The following is a 16,438-nucleotide window of genomic DNA, read 5'->3' as shown; positions in this document are numbered from 1 at the left end:
TCAAAACTTCCCAGAAGATATATGGACCATTTTTGGACACATATCGTTGGAAAACCTCACCTTGGGAGACATTTCATTAGTGTTTTCCTGATTTTTCACTTTCCAAAGACTAATGAAATGACACTTTCCAGGATTATATTCCTACAACCACGCAATACATATCTCAAAAATTTACATGGTCAGCGTCAGTCATATATATTTTCCCAGCCTGATGTATGATCGAGTTTAAGTTGTATATGAAGCGCAGCTTTGATTTTTGCATACGGTTTGAATAAACAAAGCCAATGCATGGTTTCACTGGGGATTGAACCCAGGACCTTCTGCGTGTAAAGCAGACGTGATGACCACTACACTACGAAACCTCACCTTGGACAAAGCCTCACCTAGGACGAAACCTCACCTTGGATCAAACCTCCAAGTTTCAAGGTTAGTTCTTCCAATCGAAATCAAAAGATGTCATTGCGTTTCTCGCTCCACTGCATCTTTAAACTACCCAATAGACATGTGGACAATTTTTGTGCTCAGCTTAACTTATATGTATTACCCCAAGCATGATAATCAACAGGGTTTATGGTATGAATGGCAGCTTTGCCTTTTCAGGCTGCTGCAGTTTAAACAGACAAACCCAACATATGGTTTCACTGGGGAATGAACCCAGGACCTTCTGCGTGTAAAGCAGACGTGAGGACCACTACACTATGAAACCACAGGCTGTGTTTTGTGCAACGGTATTTTCCAGACTTTCAATCTTTCTATAATAAAAGCATGGATTAGAAGTGACGTTTTCAAAACCAAACATGAACTCTCCAATGCAGTCCTTTCTCTTGATTTTCAAAACTTCCCAGAAGATATATGGACCATTTTTGGACACATATCGTTGGAAAACTTCACCTTGGGAGACATTTCATTAGTGTTTTCCTGATTTTTCACTTTCCAAAGAATAAAGAAATGACACTTTGCAAGATTGTCTTCTTACAACTACGCAATACATATCTCAAAAATTTGCATGGTCAGCCTCAGTCATATATATTTTCCCAGCCTGATGTATGATAGAGTTTAAGTTGTATATGAAGCGCAGCTTTGATTTTTGCATACGGTTTGAATAAACAAAGCCAATGCATGGTTTCACTGGGGATTGAACCCAGGACCTTCTGCGTGTAAAGCAGACGTGATGACCACTACACTATGAAACCTCACCTTGGACGCAGCCTCACCTAGGACGAAACCTCACCTTGGATCAAACCTCCAAGTTTCCAGGTTAGTTTTTCCAATCGAAATCAAAAGATGTCATTGCGTTTCTCGCTCCACCGCATTTTTAAACTACCCAAAAGACACGTGGACAATTTTTGTTCTCAGCTTAACTTATATGTACTACCCCAAGCCTGATAGTCAACGGGGTTTATGGTATGAATGGCAGCTTTGCCTCTTCAGGTTGCTACAGTTTAAACAGACAAACCCAATGCATGGTTTCACTGGGGAATGAACCCAGGACCTTCTGCGTGTAAAGCAGACGTGATGACCACTACACTATGAAACCACAGGCTGCGCTTGACCCGACAGTATTTTCCAGACTTTCAATATTTCTATCAGTAATAAAACCATGGATTACAAGTGAAGTTTTCAAAACCAAACATGAAATCTCCAATGCAGTCCTTGCTCTTGATTTTAAAAATTTCCCAGTAGATATATGGACCATTTTTGGAAACATATCGTTGGGAAACCTCACCTTGGGAGACATTTCATTAGTTTTTTCCTGATGTTTCACTTAAAACTACCCAATAGACATGTGGACAATTTGTGTGCTATGCTTAAGTTATATGTATTACCCCAAGGCTGATAATTGATGGGGTTTAAGGTATATATTGCAGCTTTAACTCTTCAGGTGGCTGCTGTTTAAACAGATAAACCCAATGCATGGTTTCACTGGGGAATGAACCCAGGTTCTTCTGCGTGTAAAGCAGATGTGATGACCACTACACTATGAAACCACAGGCTGCACTTGACCCAACAGTTTTTTCCAGACTTTCAATCTTTCTATCAGTAATAAAACTATGGATTACAAGAGAGGTTTTCAAAACCAAACATGAACTCTCCAATGCAGTCCTTGCTCTTGATTTTCAAAACTTCCCAGTAGATATATGGACCATTTTTGGACACATATCGTTGGGAAACCTCACCCTGGGAGATATTTCATTAGTTTTTTCCTGTTGTTTAATTTTACAAACACTAATGAAATGACACTTTCCAAGATTGTCATCTTACAACCACACAATACATATCTCAAAAATTTACAGGACCTTCTGCGTGTAATACAGACGTGATGACCACTACACTATGAAACCTCACCTTGGAGAAAACCTCAAGGTTTCCAGCTTAGTTTTTCCAATCGAAATGTAAAGATGTTTTTGGGTTTCTCGCTCCACTGGATTTTTAAAACTACCCAATAGACACGTGGACAATTTTTGTGCTTAGCTTAACTTATATGTATTACCCCAAGCATGATAATCAACAGGGTTTATGGTATGAATTGCAGCTTTGCCTTTTCAGGCTGCTGCAGTTTAAACAGCCAAACCCAACATATGGTTTCACTGGGGATTGAACCCAGGACCTTCTGCGTGTAAAGCAGATGTGATGACCACTACAATATGAAACCACAGGCTGTGTTTTGTGCAACGGTATTTTCCAGACTTTCAATCTTTCTATAATAAAACCATGGATTAGAAGTGAAGTTTTCAAAACCAAACATGAACTCTCCAATGCAGTCTTTTCTCTTGATTTTCAAAACTTCCCAGAAGATATATGGACCATTTTTGGACACATATCGTTGGAAAACTTCACCTTGGGAGACATTTCATTAGTGTTTTCCTGATTTTTCACTTTCCAAAGACTAATGAAATGACACTTTGCAAGATTGTCTTCTTACAACTACGCAATACATATCTCAAAAATTTGCATGGTCAGCGTCTGTCATATATATTTTCCCAGCCTGATGTATGATAGAGTTTAAGTTGTATATGAAGTGCAGCTTTGATTTTTGCATATGGTTTGAATAAACAAAGCCAATGCGTGGTTTCACTGGGGATTGAACCCAGGACCTTCTGCGTGTAAAGCAGACGTGATGACCACTACACTATGAAACCACAGGCTGCGCTTGACCCGACAGTCTTTTCCAGACTTTCAATATTTCTATCAGTAATAAAACCATGGATTACAAGTGAAGTTTTCAAAACCAAACATGAACTCTCCAATGCAGTCCTTGCTCTTGATTTTCAAAACTTCCCAGTAGATATATGGACCATTTTTGGACACATATCGTTGGGAAACCTCGCCCTGGGAGACATTTCATTAGTTTTTTCCTGTTGTTTTCCTGTAATGAAATGACACTTTCCAAGATTGTCATCTTACAACCACACAATACATATCTCAAAAATTTGCAGGACCTTCTGCGTGTAATACAGACGTGATGACCACTACACTATGAAAACTCACCTTGGAGAAAACCTCAAGGTTTCCAGCTTAGTTTTTCCAATCGAAATGTAAAGATGTTTTTGGGTTTCTCGCTCCACTGGATTTTTAAAACTACCCAGTAGACATGTGGACAATTTTTGTGCTCAGCTTAACTTATATGTATTACCCCAAGCATGATAATCAACAGGGTTTATGGTATGAATGGCAGCTTTGCCTTTTCAGGCTGCTGCAGTTTAAACAGCCAAACCCAACATATGGTTTCACTGGGGATTGAACCCAGGACCTTCTGCGTGTAAAGCAGATGTGATGACCACTACACTATGAAACCACAGGCTGTGTTTTGTGCAACGGTATTTTCCAGACTTTCAATCTTTCTATAATAAAAGCATGGATTAGAAGTGAAGTTTTCAAAACCAAACATGAACTCTCCAATGCAGTCCTTTCTCTTGATTTTCAAAACTTCCCAGAAGATATATGGACCATTTTTGGACACATATCGTTGGAAAACTTCACCTTGGGAGACATTTCATTAGTGTTTTCCTGATTTTTCACTTTCCAAAGACTAATGAAATGACACTTTGCAAGACTGTCTTCTTACAACTACGCAATACATATCTCAAAAATTTGCATGGTCAGCGTCTGTCATATATATTTTCCCAGCCTGATGTATGATAGAGTTTAAGTTGTATATGAAGTGCAGCTTTGATTTTTGCAAATGGTTTGAATAAACAAAGCCAACTCATGGTTTCACTGGGGATTGAACCCAGGACCTTCTGCGTGTAAAGCAGACGTGATGACCACTACACTATGAAACCACAGGTTGTGCTTGACCCGACAGTATTTTCCAGACTTTCAATATTTCTATCAGTAATAAAACCATGGATTACAAGTGAAGTTTTCAAAACCAAATATGAACTCTCCAATGCAGTCCTTGCTCTTGATTTTCAAAACTTCCCAGAAGATATATGGACCATTTTTGGACACATATTAGAGGGGATTATAGGCAGTTGGGGGATGTTCTTTTTTCCCATAAAAACAATCAACGCACCAGAGGTCACCCCTTTAGATTAGAGGAACGGAGCTTCCATTTGAAGCAGCGTAGGTGGTTTTTCACGGTGAGGGCAGTGAGGTTATGGAATGCCCTTCCTAGTGATGTGGTAATGGCAGATTCTGTTAATGCCTTTAAGAGGGGCCTGGATGAGTTCTTGATCAATCAGAATATCCAAGGCTATTGTGATACTAATATCTACAGTTAGTACTAGTGGTTGTATTTATAGTTTATGTATGTGAGTATAGATTGGTAGGTGTGGGTTAGGTGTGCTGGGTTTACTTGGATGGGTTGAACTTGATGGACACAGGTCTTTTTTCAACCCTATGTAACTATGTAACTATGTAACTATGTAACATATTGTTGGAAAACCTCACCTTGGGAGACATTTCATTAGTGTTTTCCTGATTTTTCACTTTCCAAAGACTAATGAAATGACACTTTCCAGGATTATCTTCTTACAACCACGCAATACATATGTCAAAAATTTACATGGTCAGCATCAGTCATATATATTTTCCCAGCCTCATGTATGATAGAGTTTAAGTTGTATATGAAGCGCAGCTTTGATTTTTGCATACGGTTTGAATAAACAAAGCCAATGCATGGTTTCACTGGGGATTGAACCCAGGACCTTCTGCGTGTAAAGCAGACGTGATGACCACTACACTATGAAACCTCACCTTGGACAAAGCCTCACCTAGGAAGAAACCTCACCTTGGATCAAACCTCCAAGTTTCCAGGTTAGTTTTTCCAATCGAAATCAAAAGATGTCATTGCGTTTCTCGCTCCACTGCATTTTTAAACTACCCAATAGACATGTGGACAATTTTTGTTCTCAGCTTAACTTATATGTACTACCCCAAGCCTGATAGTCAACGGGGTTTATGGTATGAATGGCAGCTTTGCCTCTTCAGGTTGCTACAGTTTAAACAGACAAACCCAATGAATGCTTTCACTGGGGAATGAACCCAGGGCCTTCGGCGTATAAAGCAGACATGATGACCACTACACTATGAAACCACAGGCTGCACTTGACCCAACAGTTTTTTCCAGACTTTCAATCTTTCTATCAGTAATAAAACTATGGATTACAAGAGAGGTTTTCAAAACCAAACATGAACTCTCCAATGCAGTCCTTGCTCTTGATTTTCAAAACTTCCCAGTAGATATATGGACCATTTTTGGACACATATCGTTGGGAAACCTCACCCTGGGAGATATTTCATTAGTTTTTTCCTGTTGTTTAATTTTACAAACACTAATGAAATGACACTTTCCAAGATTGTCATCTTACAACCACACAATACATATCTCAAAAATTTACAGGACCTTCTGCGTGTAATACAGACGTGATGACCACTACACTATGAAACCTCACCTTGGAGAAAACCTCAAGGTTTCCAGCTTAGTTTTTCCAATCGAAATGTAAAGATGTTTTTGGGTTTCTCGCTCCACTGGATTTTTAAAACTACCCAATAGACACGTGGACAATTTTTGTGCTCAGCTTAACTTATATGTATTACCCCAAGCATGATAATCAACAGGGTTTACGGTATGAATTGCAGCTTTGCCTTTTCAGGCTGCTGCAGTTTAAACAGCCAAACCCAACATATGGTTTCACTGGGGATTGAACCCAGGACCTTCTGCGTGTAAAGCAGATGTGATGACCACTACACTATGAAACCACAGGCTGTGTTTTGTGCAACGGTATTTTCCAGACTTTCAATCTTTCTATAATAAAACCATGGATTAGAAGTGAAGTTTTCAAAACCAAACATGAACTCTCCAATGCAGTCTTTTCTCTTGATTTTCAAAACTTCCCAGAAGATATATGGACCATTTTTGGACACATATCGTTGGAAAACTTCACCTTGGGAGACATTTCATTAGTGTTTTCCTGATTTTTCACTTTCCAAAGACTAATGAAATGACACTTTGCAAGATTGTCTTCTTACAACTACGCAATACATATCTCAAAAATTTGCATGGTCAGCGTCTGTCATATATATTTTCCCAGCCTGATGTATGATAGAGTTTAAGTTGTATATGAAGTGCAGCTTTGATTTTTGCATATGGTTTGAATAAACAAAGCCAATGCATGGTTTCACTGGGGATTGAACCCAGGACCTTCTGCGTGTAAAGCAGACGTGATGACCACTACACTATGAAACCACAGGCTGCGCTTGACCCGACAGTCTTTTCCAGACTTTCAATATTTCTATCAGTAATAAAACCATGGATTACAAGTGAAGTTTTCAAAACCAAACATGAACTCTCCAATGCAGTCCTTGCTCTTGATTTTCAAAACTTCCCAGTAGATATATGGACCATTTTTGGACACATATCGTTGGGAAACCTCGCCCTGGGAGACATTTCATTAGTTTTTTCCTGTTGTTTTCCTGTAATGAAATGACACTTTCCAAGATTGTCATCTTACAACCACACAATACATATCTCAAAAATTTGCAGGACCTTCTGCGTGTAATACAGACGTGATGACCACTACACTATGAAAACTCACCTTGGAGAAAACCTCAAGGTTTCCAGCTTAGTTTTTCCAATCGAAATATAAAGATGTTTTTGGGTTTCTCGCTCCACTGGATTTTTAAAACTACCCAGTAGACATGTGGACAATTTTTGTGCTCAGCTTAACTTATATGTATTACCCCAAGCATGATAATCAACAGGGTTTATGGTATGAATGGCAGCTTTGCCTTTTCAGGCTGCTGCAGTTTAAACAGCCAAACCCAACATATGGCTTCACTGGGGATTGAACCCAGGACCTTCTGCGTGTAAAGCAGATGTGATGACCACTACACTATGAAACCACAGGCTGTGTTTTGTGCAACGGTATTTTCCAGACTTTCAATCTTTCTATAATAAAAGCATGGATTAGAAGTGAAGTTTTCAAAACCAAACATGAACTCTCCAATGCAGTCCTTTCTCTTGATTTTCAAAACTTCCCAGAAGATATATGGACCATTTTTGGACACATATCGTTGGAAAACTTCACCTTGGGAGACATTTCATTAGTGTTTTCCTGATTTTTCACTTTCCAAAGACTAATGAAATGACACTTTGCAAGACTGTCTTCTTACAACTACGCAATACATATCTTAAAAATTTGCATGGTCAGCGTCTGTCATATATATTTTCCCAGCCTGATGTATGATAGAGTTTAAGTTGTATATGAAGTGCAGCTTTGATTTTTGCAAATGGTTTGAATAAACAAAGCCAACTCATGGTTTCACTGGGGATTGAACCCAGGACCTTCTGCGTGTAAAGCAGACGTGATGACCACTACACTATGAAACCACAGGCTGCGCTTGACCCGACAGTCTTTTCCAGACTTTCAATATTTCTATCAGTAATAAAACCATGGATTACAAGTGAAGTTTTCAAAACCAAACATGAACTCTCCAATGCAGTCCTTGCTCTTGATTTTCAAAACTTCCCAGTAGATATATGGACCATTTTTGGAAACATATCGTTGGGAAACCTCGCCCTGGGAGACATTTCATTAGTTTTTTCCTGATGTTTCACTTAAAACTACCCAATAGACATGTGGACAATTTGTGTGCTATGCTTAATTTATATGTATTACCCCAAGGCTGATAATTGATGGGGTTTAAGGTATATATTGCAGCTTTAACTCTTCAGGTGGCTGCTGTTTAAACAGATAAACCCAATGCATGGTTTCACTGGGGAATGAACCCAGGATCTTCTGCGTGTAAAGCAGATGTGATGACCACTACACTATGAAATCACAGGCTGTGTTTTGTTCGACAGTATTTTCCAGACTTTCAATCTTTCTATCAGTGATAAAAGCATGGATTAGAAGTGAAGTTTTCAAAACCAAATATGAACTCTCCAATGCAGTCCTTTCTCTTGATTTTCAAAACTTCCCAGAAGATATATGGACCATTTTTGGACACATATCGTTGGAAAACCTCACCTTGGGAGACATTTCATTAGTGTTTTCCTGATTTTTCACTTTCCAAAGACTAATGAAATGACACTTTCCAGGATTATCTTCTTACAACCACGCAATACATATGTCAAAAATTTACATGGTCAGCATCAGTCATATATATTTTCCCAGCCTCATGTATGATAGAGTTTAAGTTGTATATGAAGCGCAGCTTTGATTTTTGCATACGGTTTGAATAAACAAAGCCAATGCATGGTTTCACTGGGGATTGAACCCAGGACCTTCTGCGTGTAAAGCAGACGTGATGACCACTACACTATGAAACCTCACCTTGGACAAAGCCTCACCTAGGAAGAAACCTCACCTTGGATCAAACCTCCAAGTTTCCAGGTTAGTTTTTCCAATCGAAATCAAAAGATGTCATTGCGTTTCTCGCTCCACTGCATTTTTAAACTACCCAATAGACATGTGGACAATTTTTGTTCTCAGCTTAACTTATATGTACTACCCCAAGCCTGATAGTCAACGGGGTTTATGGTATGAATGGCAGCTTTGCCTCTTCAGGTTGCTACAGTTTAAACAGACAAACCCAATGAATGCTTTCACTGGGGAATGAACCCAGGGCCTTCGGCGTATAAAGCAGACATGATGACCACTACACTATGAAACCACAGGCTGCACTTGACCCAACAGTTTTTTCCAGACTTTCAATCTTTCTATCAGTAATAAAACTATGGATTACAAGAGAGGTTTTCAAAACCAAACATGAACTCTCCAATGCAGTCCTTGCTCTTGATTTTCAAAACTTCCCAGTAGATATATGGACCATTTTTGGACACATATCGTTGGGAAACCTCACCCTGGGAGATATTTCATTAGTTTTTTCCTGTTGTTTAATTTTACAAACACTAATGAAATGACACTTTCCAAGATTGTCATCTTACAACCACACAATACATATCTCAAAAATTTACAGGACCTTCTGCGTGTAATACAGACGTGATGACCACTACACTATGAAACCTCACCTTGGAGAAAACCTCAAGGTTTCCAGCTTAGTTTTTCCAATCGAAATGTAAAGATGTTTTTGGGTTTCTCGCTCCACTGGATTTTTAAAACTACCCAATAGACACGTGGACAATTTTTGTGCTCAGCTTAACTTATATGTATTACCCCAAGCATGATAATCAACAGGGTTTACGGTATGAATGGCAGCTTTGCCTTTTCAGGCTGCTGCAGTTTAAACAGCCAAACCCAACATATGGTTTCACTGGGGATTGAACCCAGGACCTTCTGCGTGTAAAGCAGATGGGATGACCACTACACTATGAAACCACAGGCTGTGTTTTGTGCAACGGTATTTTCCAGACTTTCAATCTTTCTATAATAAAAGCATGGATTAGAAGTGAAGTTTTCAAAACCAAACATGAACTCTCCAATGCAGTCCTTTCTCTTGATTTTCAAAACTTCCCAGAAGATATATGGACCATTTTTGGACACATATCGTTGGAAAACTTCACCTTGGGAGACATTTCATTAGTGTTTTCCTGATTTTTCACTTTCCAAAGACTAATGAAATGACACTTTGCAAGACTGTCTTCTTACAACTACGCAATACATATCTCAAAAATTTGCATGGTCAGCGTCTGTCATATATATTTTCCCAGCCTGATGTATGATAGAGTTTAAGTTGTATATGAAGTGCAGCTTTGATTTTTGCAAATGGTTTGAATAAACAAAGCCAACTCATGGTTTCACTGGGGATTGAACCCAGGACCTTCTGCGTGTAAAGCAGACGTGATGACCGCTACACTATGAAACCACAGGTTGTGCTTGACCCGACAGTATTTTCCAGACTTTCAATATTTCTATCAGTAATAAAACCATGGATTACAAGTGAAGTTTTCAAAACCAAACATGAACTCTCCAATGCAGTCCTTGCTCTTGATTTTAAAAATTTCCCAGTAGATATATGGACCATTTTTGGAAACATATCGTTGGGAAACCTCACCTTGGGAGACATTTCATTAGTTTTTTCCTGATGTTTCACTTAAAACTACCCAATAGACATGTGGACAATTTGTGTGCTATGCTTAATTTATATGTATTACCCCAAGGCTGATAATTGATGGGGTTTAAGGTATATATTGCAGCTTTAACTCTTCAGGTGGCTGCTGTTTAAACAGATAAACCCAATGCATGGTTTCACTGGGGAATGAACCCAGGATCTTCTGCGTGTAAAGCAGATGTGATGACCACTACACTATGAAATCACAGGCTGTGTTTTGTTCGACAGTATTTTCCAGACTTTCAATCTTTCTATCAGTAATAAAAGCATGGATTAGAAGTGAAGTTTTCAAAACCAAATATGAACTCTCCAATGCAGTCCTTTCTCTTGATTTTCAAAACTTCCCAGAAGATATATGGACCATTTTTGGACACATATCGTTGGAAAACCTCACCTTGGGAGACATTTCATTAGTGTTTTCCTGATTTTTCACTTTCCAAAGACTAATGAAATGACACTTTCCAGGATTATCTTCTTACAACCACGCAATACATATGTCAAAAATTTACATGGTCAGCATCAGTCATATATATTTTCCCAGCCTCATGTATGATAGAGTTTAAGTTGTATATGAAGCGCAGCTTTGATTTTTGCATACGGTTTGAATAAACAAAGCCAATGCATGGTTTCACTGGGGATTGAACCCAGGACCTTCTGCGTGTAAAGCAGACGTGATGACCACTACACTATGAAACCTCACCTTGGACAAAGCCTCACCTAGGAAGAAACCTCACCTTGGATCAAACCTCCAAGTTTCCAGGTTAGTTTTTCCAATCGAAATCAAAAGATGTCATTGCGTTTCTCGCTCCACTGCATTTTTAAACTACCCAATAGACATGTGGACAATTTTTGTTCTCAGCTTAACTTATATGTACTACCCCAAGCCTGATAGTCAACGGGGTTTATGGTATGAATGGCAGCTTTGCCTCTTCAGGTTGCTACAGTTTAAACAGACAAACCCAATGAATGCTTTCACTGGGGAATGAACCCAGGGCCTTCGGCGTATAAAGCAGACATGATGACCACTACACTATGAAACCACAGGCTGCACTTGACCCAACAGTTTTTTCCAGACTTTCAATCTTTCTATCAGTAATAAAACTATGGATTACAAGAGAGGTTTTCAAAACCAAACATGAACTCTCCAATGCAGTCCTTGCTCTTGATTTTCAAAACTTCCCAGTAGATATATGGACCATTTTTGGACACATATCGTTGGGAATCCTCACCCTGGGAGATATTTCATTAGTTTTTTCCTGTTGTTTAATTTTACAAACACTAATGAAATGACACTTTCCAAGATTGTCATCTTACAACCACACAATACATATCTCAAAAATTTACAGGACCTTCTGCGTGTAATACAGACGTGATGACCACTACACTATGAAACCTCACCTTGGAGAAAACCTCAAGGTTTCCAGCTTAGTTTTTCCAATCGAAATGTAAAGATGTTTTTGGGTTTCTCGCTCCACTGGATTTTTAAAACTACCCAATAGACACGTGGACAATTTTTGTGCTCAGCTTAACTTATATGTATTACCCCAAGCATGATAATCAACAGGGTTTACGGTATGAATTGCAGCTTTGCCTTTTCAGGCTGCTGCAGTTTAAACAGCCAAACCCAACATATGGTTTCACTGGGGATTGAACCCAGGACCTTCTGCGTGTAAAGCAGATGTGATGACCACTACACTATGAAACCACAGGCTGTGTTTTGTGCAACGGTATTTTCCAGACTTTCAATCTTTCTATAATAAAAGCATGGATTAGAAGTGAAGTTTTCAAAACCAAACATGAACTCTCCAATGCAGTCCTTTCTCTTGATTTTCAAAACTTCCCAGAAGATATATGGACCATTTTTGGACACATATCGTTGGAAAACTTCACCTTGGGAGACATTTCATTAGTGTTTTCCTGATTTTTCACTTTCCAAAGACTAATGAAATGACACTTTGCAAGACTGTCTTCTTACAACTACGCAATACATATCTTAAAAATTTGCATGGTCAGCGTCTGTCATATATATTTTCCCAGCCTGATGTATGATAGAGTTTAAGTTGTATATGAAGTGCAGCTTTGATTTTTGCAAATGGTTTGAATAAACAAAGCCAACTCATGGTTTCACTGGGGATTGAACCCAGGACCTTCTGCGTGTAAAGCAGACGTGATGACCACTACACTATGAAACCACAGGCTGCGCTTGACCCGACAGTCTTTTCCAGACTTTCAATATTTCTATCAGTAATAAAACCATGGATTACAAGTGAAGTTTTCAAAACCAAACATGAACTCTCCAATGCAGTCCTTGCTCTTGATTTTCAAAACTTCCCAGTAGATATATGGACCATTTTTGGAAACATATCGTTGGGAAACCTCGCCCTGGGAGACATTTCATTAGTTTTTTCCTGATGTTTCACTTAAAACTACCCAATAGACATGTGGACAATTTGTGTGCTATGCTTAATTTATATGTATTACCCCAAGGCTGATAATTGATGGGGTTTAAGGTATATATTGCAGCTTTAACTCTTCAGGTGGCTGCTGTTTAAACAGATAAACCCAATGCATGGTTTCACTGGGGAATGAACCCAGGATCTTCTGCGTGTAAAGCAGATGTGATGACCACTACACTATGAAATCACAGGCTGTGTTTTGTTCGACAGTATTTTCCAGACTTTCAATCTTTCTATCAGTGATAAAAGCATGGATTAGAAGTGAAGTTTTCAAAACCAAATATGAACTCTCCAATGCAGTCCTTTCTCTTGATTTTCAAAACTTCCCAGAAGATATATGGACCATTTTTGGACACATATCGTTGGAAAACCTCACCTTGGGAGACATTTCATTAGTGTTTTCCTGATTTTTCACTTTCCAAAGACTAATGAAATGACACTTTCCAGGATTATCTTCTTACAACCACGCAATACATATGTCAAAAATTTACATGGTCAGCATCAGTCATATATATTTTCCCAGCCTCATGTATGATAGAGTTTAAGTTGTATATGAAGCGCAGCTTTGATTTTTGCATACGGTTTGAATAAACAAAGCCAACGCATGGTTTCACTGGGGATTGAACCCAGGACCTTCTGCGTGTAAAGCAGACGTGATGACCACTACACTATGAAACCTCACCTTGGACAAAGCCTCACCTAGGAAGAAACCTCACCTTGGATCAAACCTCCAAGTTTCCAGGTTAGTTTTTCCAATCGAAATCAAAAGATGTCATTGCGTTTCTCGCTCCACTGCATTTTTAAACTACCCAATAGACATGTGGACAATTTTTGTTCTCAGCTTAACTTATATGTACTACCCCAAGCCTGATAGTCAACGGGGTTTATGGTATGAATGGCAGCTTTGCCTCTTCAGGTTGCTACAGTTTAAACAGACAAACCCAATGAATGCTTTCACTGGGGAATGAACCCAGGGCCTTCGGCGTATAAAGCAGACATGATGACCACTACACTATGAAACCACAGGCTGCACTTGACCCAACAGTTTTTTCCAGACTTTCAATCTTTCTATCAGTAATAAAACTATGGATTACAAGAGAGGTTTTCAAAACCAAACATGAACTCTCCAATGCAGTCCTTGCTCTTGATTTTCAAAACTTCCCAGTAGATATATGGACCATTTTTGGACACATATCGTTGGGAAACCTCACCCTGGGAGATATTTCATTAGTTTTTTCCTGTTGTTTAATTTTACAAACACTAATGAAATGACACTTTCCAAGATTGTCATCTTACAACCACACAATACATATCTCAAAAATTTACAGGACCTTCTGCGTGTAATACAGACGTGATGACCACTACACTATGAAACCTCACCTTGGAGAAAACCTCAAGGTTTCCAGCTTAGTTTTTCCAATCGAAATGTAAAGATGTTTTTGGGTTTCTCGCTCCACTGGATTTTTAAAACTACCCAATAGACACGTGGACAATTTTTGTGCTCAGCTTAACTTATATGTATTACCCCAAGCATGATAATCAACAGGGTTTACGGTATGAATTGCAGCTTTGCCTTTTCAGGCTGCTGCAGTTTAAACAGCCAAACCCAACATATGGTTTCACTGGGGATTGAACCCAGGACCTTCTGCGTGTAAAGCAGATGTGATGACCACTACACTATGAAACCACAGGCTGTGTTTTGTGCAACGGTATTTTCCAGACTTTCAATCTTTCTATAATAAAAGCATGGATTAGAAGTGAAGTTTTCAAAACCAAACATGAACTCTCCAATGCAGTCCTTTCTCTTGATTTTCAAAACTTCCCAGAAGATATATGGACCATTTTTGGACACATATCGTTGGAAAACTTCACCTTGGGAGACATTTCATTAGTGTTTTCCTGATTTTTCACTTTCCAAAGACTAATGAAATGACACTTTGCAAGACTGTCTTCTTACAACTACGCAATACATATCTCAAAAATTTGCATGGTCAGCGTCTGTCATATATATTTTCCCAGCCTGATGTATGATAGAGTTTAAGTTGTATATGAAGTGCAGCTTTGATTTTTGCAAATGGTTTGAATAAACAAAGCCAACTCATGGTTTCACTGGGGATTGAACCCAGGACCTTCTGCGTGTAAAGCAGACGTGATGACCGCTACACTATGAAACCACAGGTTGTGCTTGACCCGACAGTATTTTCCAGACTTTCAATATTTCTATCAGTAATAAAACCATGGATTACAAGTGAAGTTTTCAAAACCAAACATGAACTCTCCAATGCAGTCCTTGCTCTTGATTTTAAAAATTTCCCAGTAGATATATGGACCATTTTTGGAAACATATCGTTGGGAAACCTCACCTTGGGAGACATTTCATTAGTTTTTTCCTGATGTTTCACTTAAAACTACCCAATAGACATGTGGACAATTTGTGTGCTATGCTTAATTTATATGTATTACCCCAAGGCTGATAATTGATGGGGTTTAAGGTATATATTGCAGCTTTAACTCTTCAGGTGGCTGCTGTTTAAACAGATAAACCCAATGCATGGTTTCACTGGGGAATGAACCCAGGATCTTCTGCGTGTAAAGCAGATGTGATGACCACTACACTATGAAATCACAGGCTGTGTTTTGTTCGACAGTATTTTCCAGACTTTCAATCTTTCTATCAGTAATAAAAGCATGGATTAGAAGTGAAGTTTTCAAAACCAAATATGAACTCTCCAATGCAGTCCTTTCTCTTGATTTTCAAAACTTCCCAGAAGATATATGGACCATTTTTGGACACATATCGTTGGAAAACCTCACCTTGGGAGACATTTCATTAGTGTTTTCCTGATTTTTCACTTTCCAAAGACTAATGAAATGACACTTTCCAGGATTATCTTCTTACAACCACGCAATACATATGTCAAAAATTTACATGGTCAGCATCAGTCATATATATTTTCCCAGCCTCATGTATGATAGAGTTTAAGTTGTATATGAAGCGCAGCTTTGATTTTTGCATACGGTTTGAATAAACAAAGCCAATGCATGGTTTCACTGGGGATTGAACCCAGGACCTTCTGCGTGTAAAGCAGACGTGATGACCACTACACTATGAAACCTCACCTTGGACAAAGCCTCACCTAGGAAGAAACCTCACCTTGGATCAAACCTCCAAGTTTCCAGGTTAGTTTTTCCAATCGAAATCAAAAGATGTCATTGCGTTTCTCGCTCCACTGCATTTTTAAACTACCCAATAGACATGTGGACAATTTTTGTTCTCAGCTTAACTTATATGTACTACCCCAAGCCTGATAGTCAACGGGGTTTATGGTATGAATGGCAGCTTTGCCTCTTCAGGTTGCTACAGTTTAAACAGACAAACCCAATGAATGCTTTCACTGGGGAATGAACCCAGGGCCTTCGGCGTATAAAGCAGACATGATGACCACTACACTATGAAACCACAG

General features: G+C 38.9%; 27 non-coding genes across 27 annotated transcripts; all 27 read right to left on the bottom strand.

Annotated features, from left to right (window-relative positions):
- Nucleotides 1-289: 289 nt before the first annotated feature.
- Nucleotides 290-362, bottom strand: trnav-uac. The gene has a single exon. It is a non-coding gene; the product is annotated as a tRNA-Val (tRNA).
- A 758-nt stretch (nucleotides 363-1,120) lies between these two features.
- Nucleotides 1,121-1,193, bottom strand: trnav-uac. Its single transcript has one exon. It is a non-coding gene; the product is annotated as a tRNA-Val (tRNA).
- A 271-nt stretch (nucleotides 1,194-1,464) lies between these two features.
- trnav-uac lies at nucleotides 1,465-1,537 on the bottom strand. The gene has a single exon. It is a non-coding gene; the product is annotated as a tRNA-Val (tRNA).
- Nucleotides 1,538-2,580: 1,043 nt separating this feature from the next.
- Nucleotides 2,581-2,653, bottom strand: trnav-uac. Its single transcript has one exon. It is a non-coding gene; the product is annotated as a tRNA-Val (tRNA).
- Nucleotides 2,654-3,067: 414 nt separating this feature from the next.
- trnav-uac lies at nucleotides 3,068-3,140 on the bottom strand. The gene has a single exon. It is a non-coding gene; the product is annotated as a tRNA-Val (tRNA).
- A 583-nt stretch (nucleotides 3,141-3,723) lies between these two features.
- On the bottom strand, nucleotides 3,724-3,796 carry trnav-uac. The gene has a single exon. It is a non-coding gene; the product is annotated as a tRNA-Val (tRNA).
- Nucleotides 3,797-4,210: 414 nt separating this feature from the next.
- On the bottom strand, nucleotides 4,211-4,283 carry trnav-uac. Its single transcript has one exon. It is a non-coding gene; the product is annotated as a tRNA-Val (tRNA).
- An 839-nt stretch (nucleotides 4,284-5,122) lies between these two features.
- On the bottom strand, nucleotides 5,123-5,195 carry trnav-uac. Its single transcript has one exon. It is a non-coding gene; the product is annotated as a tRNA-Val (tRNA).
- A 271-nt stretch (nucleotides 5,196-5,466) lies between these two features.
- Nucleotides 5,467-5,539, bottom strand: trnai-uau. The gene has a single exon. It is a non-coding gene; the product is annotated as a tRNA-Ile (tRNA).
- A 592-nt stretch (nucleotides 5,540-6,131) lies between these two features.
- trnav-uac lies at nucleotides 6,132-6,204 on the bottom strand. Its single transcript has one exon. It is a non-coding gene; the product is annotated as a tRNA-Val (tRNA).
- A 414-nt stretch (nucleotides 6,205-6,618) lies between these two features.
- trnav-uac lies at nucleotides 6,619-6,691 on the bottom strand. Its single transcript has one exon. It is a non-coding gene; the product is annotated as a tRNA-Val (tRNA).
- Nucleotides 6,692-7,274: 583 nt separating this feature from the next.
- Nucleotides 7,275-7,347, bottom strand: trnav-uac. Its single transcript has one exon. It is a non-coding gene; the product is annotated as a tRNA-Val (tRNA).
- A 414-nt stretch (nucleotides 7,348-7,761) lies between these two features.
- trnav-uac lies at nucleotides 7,762-7,834 on the bottom strand. Its single transcript has one exon. It is a non-coding gene; the product is annotated as a tRNA-Val (tRNA).
- An 869-nt stretch (nucleotides 7,835-8,703) lies between these two features.
- On the bottom strand, nucleotides 8,704-8,776 carry trnav-uac. The gene has a single exon. It is a non-coding gene; the product is annotated as a tRNA-Val (tRNA).
- A 271-nt stretch (nucleotides 8,777-9,047) lies between these two features.
- Nucleotides 9,048-9,120, bottom strand: trnai-uau. Its single transcript has one exon. It is a non-coding gene; the product is annotated as a tRNA-Ile (tRNA).
- A 592-nt stretch (nucleotides 9,121-9,712) lies between these two features.
- On the bottom strand, nucleotides 9,713-9,785 carry trnav-uac. The gene has a single exon. It is a non-coding gene; the product is annotated as a tRNA-Val (tRNA).
- A 414-nt stretch (nucleotides 9,786-10,199) lies between these two features.
- trnav-uac lies at nucleotides 10,200-10,272 on the bottom strand. Its single transcript has one exon. It is a non-coding gene; the product is annotated as a tRNA-Val (tRNA).
- An 869-nt stretch (nucleotides 10,273-11,141) lies between these two features.
- trnav-uac lies at nucleotides 11,142-11,214 on the bottom strand. Its single transcript has one exon. It is a non-coding gene; the product is annotated as a tRNA-Val (tRNA).
- A 271-nt stretch (nucleotides 11,215-11,485) lies between these two features.
- trnai-uau lies at nucleotides 11,486-11,558 on the bottom strand. Its single transcript has one exon. It is a non-coding gene; the product is annotated as a tRNA-Ile (tRNA).
- Nucleotides 11,559-12,150: 592 nt separating this feature from the next.
- Nucleotides 12,151-12,223, bottom strand: trnav-uac. The gene has a single exon. It is a non-coding gene; the product is annotated as a tRNA-Val (tRNA).
- Nucleotides 12,224-12,637: 414 nt separating this feature from the next.
- On the bottom strand, nucleotides 12,638-12,710 carry trnav-uac. The gene has a single exon. It is a non-coding gene; the product is annotated as a tRNA-Val (tRNA).
- Nucleotides 12,711-13,579: 869 nt separating this feature from the next.
- trnav-uac lies at nucleotides 13,580-13,652 on the bottom strand. Its single transcript has one exon. It is a non-coding gene; the product is annotated as a tRNA-Val (tRNA).
- Nucleotides 13,653-13,923: 271 nt separating this feature from the next.
- On the bottom strand, nucleotides 13,924-13,996 carry trnai-uau. Its single transcript has one exon. It is a non-coding gene; the product is annotated as a tRNA-Ile (tRNA).
- A 592-nt stretch (nucleotides 13,997-14,588) lies between these two features.
- On the bottom strand, nucleotides 14,589-14,661 carry trnav-uac. Its single transcript has one exon. It is a non-coding gene; the product is annotated as a tRNA-Val (tRNA).
- A 414-nt stretch (nucleotides 14,662-15,075) lies between these two features.
- Nucleotides 15,076-15,148, bottom strand: trnav-uac. The gene has a single exon. It is a non-coding gene; the product is annotated as a tRNA-Val (tRNA).
- Nucleotides 15,149-16,017: 869 nt separating this feature from the next.
- On the bottom strand, nucleotides 16,018-16,090 carry trnav-uac. The gene has a single exon. It is a non-coding gene; the product is annotated as a tRNA-Val (tRNA).
- A 271-nt stretch (nucleotides 16,091-16,361) lies between these two features.
- trnai-uau lies at nucleotides 16,362-16,434 on the bottom strand. The gene has a single exon. It is a non-coding gene; the product is annotated as a tRNA-Ile (tRNA).
- Between the last annotated feature and the right edge of the window lie 4 nt (nucleotides 16,435-16,438).

This window comes from Xenopus tropicalis, chromosome 6, assembly GCF_000004195.4.
Source record: "Xenopus tropicalis strain Nigerian chromosome 6, UCB_Xtro_10.0, whole genome shotgun sequence".
NCBI lineage: Eukaryota > Metazoa > Chordata > Amphibia > Anura > Pipidae > Xenopus > Xenopus tropicalis.
The sequence above is the reverse complement of the archived record's forward strand: the minus strand, read 5'-3'. Positions and strand labels throughout refer to the sequence as shown.